Source organism: Melanostigma gelatinosum (assembly GCF_949748355.1).
Source record: "Melanostigma gelatinosum genome assembly, chromosome: 10".
Lineage (NCBI taxonomy): Eukaryota > Metazoa > Chordata > Actinopteri > Perciformes > Zoarcidae > Melanostigma > Melanostigma gelatinosum.
Window position 1 is genome coordinate 14,076,748 of NC_136643.1, and position 15,684 is coordinate 14,092,431.

General features: G+C 44.7%; 1 protein-coding gene across 1 annotated transcript in view; it reads right to left on the bottom strand.

The window, feature by feature from the left end:
* Positions 1–15,684, bottom strand: part of igsf3 (immunoglobulin superfamily, member 3) — a 61,072-nt gene that overhangs the window by 25,904 nt on the left and 19,484 nt on the right. The gene's annotated exons all lie outside the window — the stretch shown is intronic.

The following is a 15,684-nucleotide window of genomic DNA, read 5'->3' on the forward strand; positions in this document are numbered from 1 at the left end:
ATTTCAGAAAGCAGGCTGGAAACACTCCACACATCGACGGAAAACAAACAGTTAAGGGGCTATTTCTGGATATGTACCAGGGCGCCGCTGTGTATGAGTGTGTGCGGAGGAGAGAGATCGATAAAAAAAACATGACCTGAGATTCCAAAACTTAAAGGATGACAACCAAAAGGAAGTAAGGTTGTGATTAAAACTAATTCCAGTATGTCGAGTGTCTCTCAGCGGTGTTTGGATGCGTGCGGCTGGCTGCACATGAGTGCTATCCTATTAGCCTCCTCTCTGGTTGAGGCTGCATTGCTTGCCTTTGGATGATGTAAACATATTACATTACATTCCAGTCATTTAGCAGACGCTTTTATCCAAAGCGACTTAGGCTACAATAAGTGTATTCAACATCGGTATTCAAGGGAACTACAAGTCACCAGAAGTCATAAGTGCATCTCCTTTTTTTAAGCAAGCATCTAAGAGCATAAACCAGAGCATAAGTACAGCGCAGGAACAAACTAATACGAATGCAATAAGTGCTAAGTGGAAGGCTGAGGGTAGTACATACGAGTATGCTATGCACACATACCTTAGAAACAGAGAAGATGCAATACGTCAGTGTTTACAATGGACATCAGTCAACCATTCAAGCCAGGCTGGGATAAAATGAATTGGGCGAATATTGCCAAGAGAAGCTTTCTTGCTTTGCCATGTGGTGATGACTGAGCCCTTCTTAGAAGCCAACAAAGAAATAGAAGCGCTTTGTGTGGGTTTATGCTCGTGGAGTGCTTTGTCAAGATGTTTGGCTGTTCAGGCTCTTAAGGGATTGCCATTGTGAAGACTACTTATCAGCAGGTTTGAGGTAATGCATGTGATTCTCTGCAAGTCACCTGCTATGACTAGATGCAGGCTTTTTTCCTCTCAGAAATCATTCTATGAATGAAAAACAAAAAAAAAAGTACATGCTACATGCATCTGTGTGTGTCTGTGTGTGTGTGTGCTCTTGCTTTGAGAACATGAGTTAAAGTGAGCGATGGGGGATTTGCAAGAACAGAGAAACAGACACCACTAATGAAACAAACGGGGGGAACAAAGGCAGAGAGATCAGAGAAAAGATAGAAGAGGCAGAGAGAAGAGGCTTGACATCTGGTTATTGGAGTTTAACAAGACACTCAAAGAGAGAAACAACGCTAGAACAGATGTGGCAGGAAAAGAAAGTGTGAAATCAGGTGGGTCAGACACAGCAGCACTCTAATGAGATGCTGCATTGTGGGGGATACGTACAGTGAGTCAAGACAAGAATAAACTGTTTCATTCAATAATTTGAAGCAATCTTGAATATACCGACACGGTCCAACTCAATACGCCCTCTAATCCACTTCTTCATTATGAGTGTTTGATAAACAGTCCAGCAGCAAGGGAGGCAAATGGTAGTCAAGGGCAGCACTAAAACTATTCTGCTGATATATTTGTTTGTTGGTTGTATGAAGGAATGACTAGCATGGGAGTCTTAGCAGGCCTGTACTGGTGTTTGTAACCCTATAGGTTTAAGCTGCGCAATCAAACCCTGCTAATGTTGGCAACTGCTGGGTGATAATCCCTCAATATTATATATTATTAATATATATATATATTATATAATAATATTATCATTAACTCACATTCAGTGGCATCACATTGTGATGATACGATCTCAAGTTATTGTTCCATGTTATTGTGCGTGTGTTTTCCAAATAAATGTTTCCGCGTAATGAAAAATAAAGGAATTGAGTGAAGTGGAGTTTTACAGATGTGAAGAGTTTTTTCTATCATCTCCGCCATGAGAATCACGCAGTCAATGGGATATGTGCGTGAGTGAGCGCCTCTGTGTCTGTCCCAGGCGTATCTCACATTCTGCTGCAGCAAACTGCAGGATAAATAAATACATATTACATACTTAATATGTCACAAATGAATTGGGTGGCCAGTAATGGCGGCATGCTGAAGGACCTTTCATGGTTTCGGTGACTCGCACTTTCTCAAAAACACATTTTATTGCCATCGACTGCCTGCTGACTCTTCACTCAATACTCTTAACCGGCCCTCATCAGGAAGGGGCCGCTCGTGATAACACAGCTGAGTGCTTCTCCGACCCCCCCGTCCACTGTGGGCGAGTTGTGGATGGGTGATGGGTGTGGAGAGGGTTGGACAGTTTCGGTGTGTTTGGCTAACAGAACTACCAGCATACACACTGCTGCATACCTCTTGGTTGCGGCTTACTTTCATGGTTTTAGACGCTGTGTTTGGCTAACCGCTAACAGCTAACAGTTAACAGAACTACCAGATCTGCTGGACCTCTCTGCAACCCAGACGCTGCTAAGCAGCAGACAGCTTGGTGAGTTTAATTTAGTTTTTTGGCAAGATGCAAGACGTGTCTTACGCGACGACTTTGAGCGGATTGGCTTCATACATCGCCCCTCAATTTTGAGTTTGAATGAAGTGGGCTTTACGACGCCTTACAGCCAATTAGAGTCTAGACGGGGGGGGGGGGGTGGTTAGCCAATTGTGGGATGTATTGCAGGCACACCTGGCAGAGGTCTGCAGTCTACTGAGGACAACCTTCTAGTCCATCAAGGTTATTGAGAAGTTTTGCAGAATGCAATGTTTTTACATGTATCCATATCAGAAAATATCCTTATTCATTATTGTGATGCCAATTTTAACCATATCACCGAGCCCTTTATCCCATTATGTGTTGTGTCCATAGAAGCGAGCTAAAAGAAAAGATCATTTTCATTCCACGAGCATAACAAAGTGTGATTCTGCTCTTCAAGGACCTGGCGTTGCCAAGTCCTCTCGCTCTGACTCTCCAGTCAACACAGAGGGAACGGCGGCCTCGCGTAGACGTACTGTTACCACAACAACACACCTACGCTACAACCTGCCATTGCCATGGCAACCCTCCCACACGATGCTGAGGGTTACTACAGACCGAGGCTGTAAACACACCGAGATCCTCCAATAGCCCCACTGACCTCAATCTGAGAAGGATTAGGATGCGATGGCATTCTCTGGCACACACACGCAAACACACAGACTCACTTTCGTCCCTTGTGAGGACGTTGTGTTGACTTGTTCTTTCTTAGCCATAACTGCCGAAAGCCCGATTACAACCATTACAATAGTCTTAAAAGACTGGGGATATTCTATATTTTCTTTGGTAAACAAATCCTACAAAAAGACAAAAAAACAACAATGAACTGATCCTTCTATTCCAGTTGTCGTGCAAAAACTATTAAAAACACAGCGACGAGCCACGCCGCTGCACTGGGTAACATATTTCTTCATCAAGATGCGGATGAGCACTGTTGTTTATGTTAAGTTAAACTGTTGTTTATGGTAAATATTCGGCCTGGACGGTCGGTCACCGCAGTGTTCCCGATTGTTTTCCCCCCCAGTGTGATTAATGCACACACACACACACACGCAAACACACACACGCAAACAACTTGGGTTTATTCTGTGTTAAGCCAATCTGCAACCACTTTGCAAAGCCAAAAGCTGTGCAGCAGCAACATCTTCCTAGCTCGTCCAAGTGTTACCATCGTGTTACCTGAGAGTAAACACTTCGGTAACTTGGAAATTTAAATTAGTTTGAGAGCAAATGCTAGGCATCATTCAAATATTTGAACATTTGTAACAAATGTACTTCATTTCCCTCACAAACCCAAGCAGGACAGACCGTCTGTTGAGGTTGATGAGAATTCCTCTTCAGTGCATTTTCCACCATTTCAAAAAACATAGTTTTACCATTGCAAAAAAAAACTGTAAATGTGTGCACCACAACTCAATGAGCCCGTTTTAATAACCATAAAATAAATACATACATTTCTTTGAGGAACAGAGTCATTTTCCTCACTTCTATCACATCCTGGAGAGACTGGAATCCCAGAAGCACGAGCGATTAAAACGTCTCTCTCTGATAAATCGGGGATTTATTTTTGCATTCTGAAATGGAGGATCTCGTGTGTGGATGTGAAGAAAAACATGTCGGTGTTATTCCGCTTTTCTGAGTGACACCGAAGCTGTCAATCCTTTATAAATCTTTTAAAACTACTCTCTTCCTGCTCTACCTCATCTGCAATGTATGCTTTCATCTCCCTTCCTTTCCAATCTTCCCCTACTCGCTCAGCCCTCTGAAGTGAACTGCGGTTGTCATCCTTCTAGCTGGACTTTTAAGTCCAGTCACACAGCGATAGATGTGTGCGGGACGCGAGGACACAAAAACGGAGGAAAAGAGATTTTGCAAAGACGACATGGAGGGGGGGGGGGGGGGAAACATGATCATTTATGAAGCCTGATCTGAACATTTTGCATGCACCCAAACCTTTAACATCTCTATGAAGTGTGTCAAAAAAATACGGGAAAATCAAACAGCCGTGTTTGTTTGTGCATCCACCGTTCTCACATGTACGGCAGAAAAACAGCAGATAGTGAAGATCCAACCGGCCGACACTTTGTGCTCTCGGTTGTGGACTTGTCGTGGGAGAAGATGAGGACAGGAGGAACTGGAGCGATTTACACTGCCCTCTGGATGTTACCGCCGCTGTAAATGTTCTGGCTCGAAACAGTAGACGCTCTCTCTCTCTTTAACAACAAAAGCAACACATGTATGCACCCACACAGACGGCATCGCATTGTGTTTCAGCATGTATATGTGCCGATTTGAAAGCCGAAGTGTTAAATGCAAATGTAAAGGCAGTAAGTTTCTGGCTCTGTTGTTCGTTGTCCTGAGAGTCGGGTGGTAGCTTAGCCTCAGTTGGAAATGTCAAATATTTGCCACTGGCTGCTGGCCAATCACAATGAAGGAGTCAATATCAAAGGTGGGTAACAATATCCATGATGGAGCTTTCCTCTGACATCTATTTGAATTTTTTTTTTCTATGCCTGCTGGCAAATACTGCAACAAACCGTAGGGTGAGGCAGTTAATAGAAACTCCTTGGAGAGCCGGTGGGCTGACCCCACTAGCTCCACAACATGTGGCCAAGTATGGACTTCCTTTGCTGTACATCTTACATCACAGCATTAATCTGCTGCCATAACATCCTCTGCTCTGCTGGGAAGGCGTTCCAAAAGATTTTGGAAACTGGCGGGAAGAACAAAAGCAATAGAGAGGTCGGGCACCGGTGTCGGGGGAAGAGGCCTGACTTGCAGTCGGTGTTACATCCCAAAGATCTTTCATGGGGTTGAGGTGAGGGCTCTGGGCAGGCCAGTAAAGCGCCTCAACACCAATCTCGGTAACTCGGTAACTTCAACAACACAGCCCCATCAAGGCAGAGTTGTTTTTTGTTGGGTACAGGATGGCATTGTTTAACCATGAATGTTCTGAACCGTTGATAAAAACTTGAGAGCACGTTGCCGTCTGAAATACCATTGTACAATCGGACCGCAGAGGAAAAACCGAAAGCAAGAAAATAAGACCCGATCCAAATCAACACAGAGGTGTATGGACGGGGTGACCACACACTTTTTGCCACAGCTGACATGGTTAACGCTTTTTGGTGTGTGACGGCCATAAGCAGCTGTGTTTGTGTGGCTCTTAAGCAAATGGCCATTTGGCAAAGCCAGCAGGGTAATTATTGTTAATTACTCTGTGAAACAGAGAACTGCTGAGAGGAAAACAGAGCGAGTGGGTGATCTTCAGCTCCACTTCATGAGAGTCCAGCCTCACCGCTAAGCAGACGTCACTTACTGACCCAGGATGCCTGGAACACATGCGGCCTTATTGGGTCAGGAAGCCATCGGGCGAGAGACAAATACAGAAACTGTGCCCACACCTGGCTTCCCCTCATACTTATTATCCATTATCCTGCCCAGACACATCCTCCACTCCTTTGTTCTTCTCTACCACAGCTGTTGATGAGTCAGAACGAGGCACAAAGAGGTTCAACTGGGAAATTGGGAGAAAGGAGGGTGAAATGGGAGGAAGAAGAACAAGGTGAGGATGAAAACAACAAGGAAAGGGGCTAAAAGAGCAAAGAAGAACAAAAAAAGACGGCGTCACTCTTACTGTCTCTCACACACACACACACACACACGAGACTGGAAAATCAAGCAGGTCTTCAAACAAAATACCACGAGCAACCAGTAAAGCAAACTCTGATGAACCACGGTCTACAAACCATCCCCGAGAGGCTGAACTGATAAACAGGATGGGATATGAAGAGTTGAAACTAGGAAGAGTAAGGATCACGCCTTGGAGACAGAAAGGAGACATGAGGGAGCCCTCTTTAACAGAGAAGAAAGGGGTGAGTGGAAAAAGAGAAGACGACTGGAGTTGAAGTCTGCGGTGTGGGATCTGGGTCCACAGCAGGGGGTACATCCATAATCGAACACACATGATCAGAGCCTGGCACCTTATTGAGTGTCAGATAGAGAACCCCACTCCTTTCATCCGTCTCTCTTTCTCTGCATATTTATGTAATACCGGCATGAAGGCTGTTGTGCATTGTATGGACCCAGGGAAACAATGATGTGTTTGTTACCGTAAGTTGTGGTGACAAATTGTTGTTTGTTAATACGACGTTCTCTTGTGAATTTGAGAGTTGCAACGGTGTTGTATTTCAGTTGGGTCTGTTTTTTGTTTGGTTTTGTACTTGTTCATTTTATCAGCACCGTCCCAAAAAGTTTCCATTTCCTCAAACGCTGTTGTGTTCCTTTCTGAAGGACGCTCTGGCCGCTGTAGTTCACTATAAACTTGGTCCTGAGGCGATCCAGCTTAGACCTAGACTGAAGGGTGCTTCTCGTTTCTAGCCAGCAACCTGCTCTAAAGTTTTGGGGATTTGGAAAGGCTACAAAAAAAAAGACGACAGCTTTTCAAACTCTTTAAATGCTGTGCATCACTCCTACTCGAGCCCCGTGCGCACCGCTGGGCCGTGTGGAGAAAATCCAAAGCTCGACAGGCCTGCTGTGCCTGGCGATGGTTGCTAAGCTATAATTGGACAAGAAGGGGTTAAGCCAACTGCCAATTACGTGTTAATGATCTTTAATATGATTTTCATCCATTCATAATATTCTGAATGACTATCAATAATCTCAGTGACTTGTTTTGGAAAGAAAAAAAACCGTGAAGTATCAATTTATTGCATGAAAAAAAATGTTTATGTAACGACGACACTTTTTAATTTGTGTACGGAAGGTGGTGATGATGCCTCGGGACACCTCACATTTAATGAGGAAGCACAAAGAGAAACAAAACAGCACATTCATTCGTCTGCATGCGGATAGCAGCGTGGACTCACTCGCAATTATTGGGAACTAGCTGACAGCTTTCCGTTTGCAAAGCTGTCAGAGATTTGACTTTGACACAGCTAATGTCGACTTAGTCAGAGGCATTAATCATTTTCACACTGCTGTTTGGCATAACGAGTAAATGTTTCATGAACAAATCACATTCATCTACGTCACAAAAGCAAACAGAGGAGCCGAGACTTTTTCGCAAACTGCATAATTACCGTATCGGCAGAACGTCGGACATTGATTAAGTCAATTCTTAGGTCATCAACAGTCATAGAATAAGTCTTTATTGTCGTTAATCTTCATCAAATATTGGTCAAGTTTTTCTTTTACGTTATGTCCTCTCTGCAGATGAATGCAGCCATGCAGAGGTCAGAATCTTGTGCTTATTATAGGGCCGAAGCAGTTTGGGTTTTGGCCTCCTGCCCCTCATATATTCGAAAGTAATTTCTCTATGATTTGCTTTTTAAATGAGGCACTGCGAGTTGAATGTCTCACACTTTCCCATTTGATCAAAAAAAGGCTTCCACACAGTCCCATCATAACACAGCACATCCAATCTTCTAAAAATATGAGGGGGGGGGGGGGGGGGGGGGGGTAAAAACAGAAATAAGGGAGGGATATAGGGCAGGGGGGGGGGAGAGGATATGAGAGATGTCACAGATGCTGTGATGAGATTTTCAGCTTGGAGCTGTGAGGTCCCCTGCTAATGGAACATCAGTCTGAGTGGGTGAGTGGGTGTAAGTGTGTGCCCTGTGCTATAACACACAGGTCACCATGACTGAAAGGAAAAATGCCTCTTCATTTAATAAAGGGGTCTCAGAAGCATTCTTCCCTGTCTCCTTACATTCTTCAGGCTCTGTCCCATTTTTCTCCTTACATTTCTCCTCAATCAACTCCCCTCCCCCCTCTCTCCAGGCCCCCCTCTCTCTGCCACATTATGTGGCAAGTTTTCTTTTTCTTAAGACAAGTTGCTTGTCAGCACCCAATTATCACTTATTCTGTTTTTCTCGGCATCCTTCCTCCTCCAGCTCGTCATCCTCATGGCAGTCTTAGAACACAGGCTGGCACATTTTATCAAGTGCTGATCACTCTCCAACCAGCTTGTGCTCTACATGTCAGTCAGACAATGACCCCATTGCAAATTGTTTTGTTTTTTTTATCCTAGGGGGCCATAAAGCGAGTAAAGGGAGCAACATCTGCTCTGTGTATGAGAGGGAGAGAGAAACTGAGCTCGGCTATTACAGATCATCATACCTAAAGTTAGAATGAGAGGCACATCAAAATTGGGCACTCACTCTCTCTCACTCTCACCCAAACACAGATAGTCATGCTTGAGGGGACAGCTGCTCACACACACACACACACACACACACACACACACACACGAGGTACTCCCCTCTGCTCACCCAAACATTTCCTCCAGACTCAGCTGTACTGGGTCACTGAATCATGCACAGTCCTGAGGGGTGTGCTGCTTATTAACATAATGTTTGGAGAAGAACACACAGCGGGTTAATAAAAGAACTTACTGGCACAGAATGTGTTTTTACACTGTGCTGAGCTGCAAAATGCATGATTTAGAAAACTAATCCTTCTAATAATAAACTAAATGAAGCATTAGCAGTATAATATATAATAATAAATGACTATCATAATATGCAATAATAAATATATAGGAATACAGCTAAAGCACTTGTAAAATGCCTCTTAACGTTTCACCAGTTTGTTCTGTTGGACCAGCAGAGAGGGAAAGGTACGACAACAAAAGGAGAAAGTGGGAGAAGAAAAGGAAAGAAAGATGGGCAGCGAGTGAAGGAGTGGGCTTTGTTTTTGTAGCAGGAGTATGGTGACGTGCAGTTGAAAAGGCTGAATGTTGCGATAAGAAACGTATCCGTGGCGAGAAGAAGCTTTCAAATATGAGACGATGTTTACACACAGGCGGAAGGAGGAGGATTTAACACTAACTAAGACACGCGCGAACCCACAACGGGCGCTTGAACGCATACACACAATGTGACACAACCTCTCACTGAGGCCCAGCCAGGAAATGAGCCTGAGTGAGTGTGTTGGGAAGATGGAGAGTAAGCGGGAGATTATAAGGCAGAGCGTGAGAGGCGGGGCAGTCTGAAGAGAGGGGAGTATGAAAGACACATCTTCCTAAGAGCATTTGAGAAGAGCGGTGTGCAAAGCTGTCGTTGACTGAAATCCTTTACAGCATCAAAGATTTACTCATCATGCCTAAACACATGCAATGTTCCTTCCATCCCCACCCCTTCCTCTCGCTTTCTTTTCCTCCATTTCCCTTCTCATCTTCAGACCCACTTTCTCTGTCGTTTCATCTGTCACACCCTTTCTTTAGCATTTCCCATCTTCCGTCTGCTCGTCTCTCCAAATAACACAAGTTACAGCAAACACTCTGTGCTCAAGGAGAGAGAAACACACACAGATGCCACCCCTGTGTGTGTCTGTTTGTCTTCTCCATCGCTGCTGTCCTGGAGGTTGTTAGCACATGTGCAGGGTTTTGCTCCGTCTGCCAACATCAGCACAAACACAGACCCTACAGTCATTGCCACTTTCACACACACACACACACACACAGACATGCAATAACCCGTCTACCTACTGTTCAGCCACACAGGCACACCAACGTACCATGTGCAATGATTCGCATTCACACACACACAACACACCTTAAACGGCATTCATCAAGTATATTATGCTTCTAATAATACTGGAGGTGCAAGTATTAAAACTAATAAGCTCCATCCCTGTGCTGCACTTACGGTCTCCCCCCCCCCCCCCCCCCCCCGCTTTTTTTCTCTCTCTACTCCCTTTACAGGAGCTCCCACCAGCTCCTTTCATCCCTCCATCCGTCGCCCCAGCCCCAGATGGTAAAGCATGGTGACCAATTAAAGACTTCCCTGAGGATAGAACCAGTTATAGCCCCAGCCATCTGACCATGTGTGTGTGTGTGTGTGTGTGTGTGTGTGTGTGTGTGTGTGTGTGTGTGGGTGTGTGTGTGTGTGTGTCCAAGTAAACCTTACGAAACATTTCCCTGTATTTTAACCAGCACACAAAGACTTGTCTTCTGGCCAGTTCCACATGGCTTCTCCTCTAAAAAAAAAACAGGTACAATGGCAAATGAGTCCGATATAAAAGCCCTTTTGTATTCTGCATAAACACACAATGACAAGCTCTGGAGTACCACTTCGTCAGGGCACATAGCAAGGCTAGGGTCGAGTGGAGCAGAGTGTGGAAGCTGGCCAGAGGTGCAGCGTATTAGCAGGTGTGCGTGTGTTGTGTCGCTGTATGAGAAACATTGTCTTTGTGGGGAGAGAAAAAACAAAAAAAACAAACAGAGTGTAGCTAAGGGAGGCGGGCAGCACTCAATCGCCAGGCACTCATCCAGCAGGGCAGCAGATGAGGGAGCAACAGTCTGTCTGAGCTGCCAGCACAGAGGGGAATTAGGCATATGCCAACCCCACCCCCCTCATACACACACACACACACACACACACACACACACTCACCCCTCATCATTCTAACCACATCTCATGGTGGCCCCCCTGGCACTGGGGCACAGGTGGAAACATATGTCTGCTGTCTCCCCCTCACTGAGAGGAAGGGACCGGTCATGCTTCTGTCTGCCTGTCTGTGAAAAAGTCAAAGGTCCTTGCTAAAGCTTTGAGATATCCATGAGTGTGTGTGTGTGTGCAGTGTTGAATTCTGTACTACAGATTTTAGACAGCAGTGTGTGCCTGAGATAGAGCTTGAGGGGTCATCGGCTCGCTTGCCTTGTCGCCGCTTCACCAAAATGAGTTTAGCCTCCCAGGCTTCTCCGCTTTTACTTTTCACTTCAACGCACGACACTTGAAAACATCCACTCAAACCCATTCCATCAGATGTTTTAACTGAATCTCTGTTTTCCATTGCAAATAACGAGGATGTGATTAATGAGGTGGGTGCGATGCTAATCTTTAAACTGGCATCAGCTGTCCCAACTGACAGGCCCACGCCAAGAAAAAGGACGAGGAGGTGGTGACTAACTCCACACTGGATCATGTATGGAAAAGCATTGTTGCACTAAACAACTGATCTCTGTGGGATGAAAAAGGTCTAGCTTGCTGAAACTGTGACCACACCCATGATCATAGCTGGTGTGGGCAGGTGTGGTCTATGGATGCCTTCTAAAACCCCACTGGCACAGTGTTGCTTTCAGATGAACGGCTGCGGTTTCTGTTACATTTCTATTTGGCACATAAAACTGGTGTAGCAGGTAAACAAAAAAACAAAAAGCATCGTAAACACATATTTCCCTATGACTTGTTGTGGCTAATGTCCATAAAAAGAGATCATTTTTAAATTGACTGCGGCATTTTCATGATGTGCTGCTCTTTGATTATCAGCCGATAGATATCCAACATTTTACCTGCTGCCCGTTCTTAGTTTGATGGGGTTTACCAGCCATTGCCACGATGCAACAATCAGCATGCTGGCACAGCCAAATGGAGTGCAGCTTATGACCGTAGCCAGCTGTGTTGCACAAACAGCTTCACCAATGTCAACCACTAGTTGGCATTGCAAAAAAAATAAAAAATAGCCTGGGTGCAGTTTCTCTTTAACAATGCCAATTACCTCCACGGACAAGATAGTGTGTATGGTAGCATTTGTAACGGGTCTATATGTGCTTCAATAACCCTCTAGTGAGGGAATGAGTACCAATATCCGTGCAACTTCTTCTGCATATGAATGTGAGGAAATGGACTCTGATGCCTGGTGTGTGTGTGTGTGTGTGTGTGTAGCTGTGTCTGTGTTAAAAGGAGTTATTCGATGTATAGCTTAAAAGCTTCAGTCCCCATTGTGCTCAGATAAGGCTTCATAGCAGCCGCAAACATCAAACAATGCAGCAGCGTCCTGGACCACACTCACAACCATACGAGTCCTGCAGGCCATTATACTGCAAGCGCCACTCTTTACGAGCACACATTTTAACGACATGAACACAAACACTCGTTAGCAGCACATTCATTCACATCCATATTCATGCTGAATTCATATTCAAACTGAGGCTGTGTTCTGTTAATCTCACAAAGAAGAGGCAGCAGGCCCCCCGAGGGTTAGCGCTTAGCTAAGCTAATCAAATTAACTAGAGGAACAGTGGCTTTTTACTCCATTATATAAACATTAATAAACTTATATATTGAACACACACACACACACGTGTATTTGTCAGCACATTAAATCATTTCTCATTAGCCTAGCTCAGTAATGTGGGCGATGAGCTAAATGCAGACCATCTCTGACATCATTTAGCGTTTTCAAACGGGTAACCACTACAATTTGCAAGGCAGTGCTTGAAAGTGTGTCTGTAGGCTCCAAGAGCATGTGTGTACAGCGTAGTTGATTACCGTAGTTGCCACTGTAAAATCTTGTATGTTCCATATTGAGTCTTGGAAGACTTCAGAATAACACTGGATCACTAGATAGAGGGAACCCCCCTTATTGTCACCAGGTATTTCACACACTGAACAGGAGGCGGCCCCCTCCAGAGGTCTGCATGTAGATGGTCTTCTGTGTAGATCATTTATTGACCCTTGGGTCACATTGTGTTTTTTTATGCTTTTAAATGTCTGCTCTGTTAAGCACTTTGTGATACTACTGTCTGTGAAAAGCACTATATAAATAAAATTCATTCATTCATTCATTCATTCATACAATCTCTTTCCATTTGGAGTCCTGCTTGGTCTGTAGCTTAGGGCCAGTATGTGCTTTCACACACACACACACACACACAAGAAGGGAATGTAATAGAAAATGAAACGGAGAGGTGATGGCAAGGCCAGAGAGAGGGGGAGCAGAGAGAGCTGGAGTGCCACTGCAAGGAGAGACAAGGGAGATAAAATGCTCCAGCCATACATAGGCCTCTGCTCCCAATCAATACCAACAGACACAGAGATACAACTTCCCTTGTCTATTCATCTACTAATTATCTCGTTCATTTTCCTTCTGTAAATCTGACTATATCTTTCTTTGTCAACACAAGGCTCCACCCATCTGTTCGCCTTCTTTAAAAAAAAACAAAGAGAGACCCTCCTCTTTTTCCTTCCCGTCCTCCTTCCTCTGTCTTCATTCAATCGGCGGCTCCCCTCCACAATCTGATGCCGTGTGCTTCAATCACCCTTTCCCCCGTGATGAAGCTCAAAGAGCAGCTGTATTGACAAACCCATACACCCGCATGACCGACGGCAGCTGGGGGCCGAGGCGTGGGACCAGGCTGAATCGACCCCGGAGCTTTGGATTGATGGAGCGAGCGGGATTCAGATGATGACAGAGAGCGAAGAAGAGGGTCCCGGTGTCAAGATGGAAGGTGGAGATGACATCTCCACATCCGGGTCTATCTCATTAAGTGAAGTAGAGGAGTGCAACTTGGCAGCACTGGCTGCCTCAAGAAAAGAAAGGCAGGGGACGGACGCAAATCAGACACACACACACACACACACACAACGCTGAGCTCAGCAGAAGCATGATTCAGCCTCTCTTACTCTGTATGTATGTTTAGCAGTGCACAGGCTCAGCTATGCTAAGAAAAAAAATAAACAACACTCCTGTTCTTTGCCGCCATTCGTAAACACTCGCTCAGAACTGCATTTTGACCTTGGGTATAGGCAGGATTCCCTTTCTCCACTAAAAACGGGAGCAAATAAAAATGTATGCCATGAATGTAATGAGAACGAAAAGTGTGACTGGAGGAACGCGCTATTTTGCCGCGGTTTTGTTCTGAAAATGATCCACCAAAACGGTTTCCTTCTTCCCTAATTGAAATTCCTCGGTCTCATCTCTAGCCTGCTCCTTCTGTCTCTGTCTTTTCTCAGTGTCTTCAATTTGTGCTGGCTAATTGCATTTATAACTTGCATGGCCGTTCGTAACTGCATTAACCTTAGGGGTCGCATCAGGCAGACACTATTTAAGACGCCGCCCTATTGAGCCAGTTGTATTGTGGGTAATGCCTGGGGGAGCTGTAACCAATCACATTGGAGTCGAGAGGAAGAGCTCATCATTTATTGGTCACACACACTCCATTCAGCATCGCCCCAGTACCCATTTCCAATACTGCCGCTTCTACGCCCATTCCTCTCTTTTTCAATTTCCTCATCTCTGCCTTTTCGCGCCATCCATCTCCTTTTCTTTTCTTCAAAAGCACTCGCTGCCAAACCTAATTTTTATTTTTACAGTGTCACACATCTGAAGATTACTTTTTCTTGTCCGGGTGACGGTGAATAACAGCAAGAAACGAAAACGCTTCAGTTTGACAATTCACCAAGGCTTTAGCTCTCCAGCTCCATTACTGTATTACTACAGGACTGAGGATGGATGACTGCTGCCAAATGCGGAGGCTGGATATCTGCCAACATGGTGACTTCTACGGTGCTTTCTAGGACAGTAAGGGTATATGTGAGCTTCATGAGTAAGAGCAGCGTGATACTTGTCTCAGCGAGGGCTTGTTGTTCTGCTAGCGGCTGGACTCGCTCGCACACAGGCTGGTGCGTAGGATAAGGACAACCATGATGGCCACATCAGGCTGTTGTCCTTTTCTTCTGCAATCTGAAGTGTAGGAGGAAGTCAAACACTCGCACACACACACACACACACGAGCAAACAAGCACACGGAAGAGCACACTCAAATGCAACAGACTGTGCTTCGTCAATCTCAGAGATCAGGGTATGGAGCGGTGCAGAGAGAAACTACAAGGGACCTTTGGCCTCAAACCGCTTCCCAACAGCCAGGTTAAATGCATGCCTTGTGCAACACTTAACTGCCTACAACTTCTCCAGTAAACAGAAACACAATGTAAGAGTATGAGAAATAATGCCTTCAGGGAAAAAAGAAAGAAAGAAAGAAATAAAGCAGTTTCATTTGAACTCGACTCATTTAGAGCAGGCGTGTCAAACTCATTTCCACTCTGGGCCACATCAGCATCACGGTCGCCCTTAAAGGGCCGGTTGTAACTGTAAGACTGTATAACTGTAACTTCTCCCTAACATGTTGTTAAATAACTCTCTCTGCATTTGATTATTGTTTATTCAAGTGTAAAAATATTGTACATGCAGTTATATAAATGAAAAATGATATTTAAACACATTTCTGTTATTGTAACATAAATCATTTTAATTGAGGGTTAAGAAACCCACATGACTCTATCAAAGATCAAACTATTAAAGAAAATAACAAAGACAAATATCATCAAACACAAGTTATTACATTAACTTTGTTCAAAGCTGTTTGTGTCACCTCTCTGCATCACTAATGTTCCTCCCTGTCGTCGTCCTGTGCATGGCAGCTACATCCAAGAGCTGCTCACTGAGAGTCAGGTCTGATGAACATGGATAGATGATGTATCCGTGTTGTCTGTGCTTTCATC